This window comes from Gorilla gorilla, chromosome 7 (genome assembly GCF_029281585.2).
Source record: "Gorilla gorilla gorilla isolate KB3781 chromosome 7, NHGRI_mGorGor1-v2.1_pri, whole genome shotgun sequence".
Classification (NCBI taxonomy): Eukaryota; Metazoa; Chordata; class Mammalia; order Primates; family Hominidae; genus Gorilla; species Gorilla gorilla.
This window is the reverse complement of record NC_073231.2, coordinates 101,944,264-101,946,136: the sequence shown is the minus strand read 5'-3', so window position 1 is coordinate 101,946,136 and position 1,873 is coordinate 101,944,264.

Genomic DNA, 1,873 nt, shown 5'->3' with positions numbered 1-1,873 from the left:
AACCTGGGAAGGCCTCCAATCTGTGGACATTTTGTGGGTCACAAAGCTTCGATTAGTTATATAGGTATGCAGGGAGATACTGTGTTAGCAGTGGTTTCAAATGTTTGTGCATCCGTTTGACTGTTGAGGTCTTGATTTTTAATAGACCATATCATATGAAAGTTTCATATTATCATTTGGAGGAAATTCAGATATTCTGCAATGAAGTGATATCCAAAGATATTCTCTGTTTCTGGGAAATTCATATTATATATCCTGTGTTTGTTTGCAAGATATGTGCATAAAACCCTCTTCAGGGAAGGCCAACCATACTGCACAAAAATGGCTCACCATCACTAATTTTTAAAGAAATCCAAAATGACAGGCAAGGAGATCTACTCACATGACCATTATTCAAAGCTCGATAGGTATTTGAGTTCATGTCTGGTTCACGGATACTGCAGCGGAACTGATTTGCTTTTGGTGCATTCTCAGCTGGCTGGACTGAACCATGAATTCATATTGGATACCTGTTACTTAAATCAATTGCCAATATCTGATCCAAAAATAACTTACTTCCTCCTGCAGTGTTCACTGGTGCTTCCTATTACATTCTATAGGATTTTTTTTTTCCGAGTTATATTTGTCACATGGCATTACATTTTGCCACATTAGCTGATACTTCATAAAGTGAGGAAGCAGGGTACAGGACAATGTAGAAGATGAATAAAAAAGAATATACATTAGCATTAGTATGCTTGGATATTTTAAAGCAAATTCTAAATTATTTTTTGACTTAATTCATAATATCAGCATCATACCTAACACAATTAACAATATTCCCTAATTATTATGTGATACACAGTCTTTTTCAAAATTTCTGTTTGTCTCAAAATGTCTTTTTACAGTTGGTTTATTCAAACAAGGATATAAACAAAGTCCATACGTTGCATTTAGTTGCTGTGTCTCTTTCTTTATCCTCCTGTATCAGTCCACCCTCTTGTATCCCCTACCTAATGTTGTTTATTTGTTGAAGGAATGGACAGCTTGTTCTGTAGAATGTCTCACATTCTAGGTTTGGCTGATTGCTTCCTTTTGGTGCCCTTTAACTTATTATTTTATTCCTTTTATTTTTCTATAAGCTGATCATTAGGTCTAGGATTAATGAAATTCATATTTATTTTATTTAGACAAAAATATTTGCAACATAATATGCTTCCTAGTCTGTTACATCAGGAGACACATAACCTGTCATTGTTCCTCTATTATTGGTGCTACGATTGAGCAATGGATGTGGCTGCTCTCTGCCTCATTTATTTATTATAAAAAGTTCACCCTCACCTACTTAGTTGTTTTAGTATTCATTGACCGTTGTTACCTGCATCCATTCTTTTATTAGGCGCTGCAAAATGCTTTATTTCTCCTTGATGGTTAGCTGGAAATTTTCCATAAAGAATGTTCCTTCTGTCATTGATGTTGAAACTATAGACTGGAAAAAGGGGAATAGGCAAACACTTCAAGGCCTGATTGACTTTATATCTGGGGATGCAAAGAATCATCACAGCCTCCACTTAACCTACCCCAGATCTGGTTTACGGTGGATCCACTGAGACCACGGCCACACCTGGACATACTTAGTAGCTGGCACAGCCTGTACATTCATTCTTTGGCTTCTGGGTTAAGAGCTCTTGTAGTGAAGAAAACCAGGTGGAAGCCTCTGAAACTGCCCACATATTCGGGCCAAGATAGTAAATAAAAAATGACATTGCCTCCCAGAGGAAGGAGAAGTTTACCACGACCTTTAAAGGTACAAAGTATAAAGGGTGGTGGTCTCTATTAAGTTTATATTTAATTTGTCAGTCTGACACTTATGAAAATTAGTTGATCATGGAAG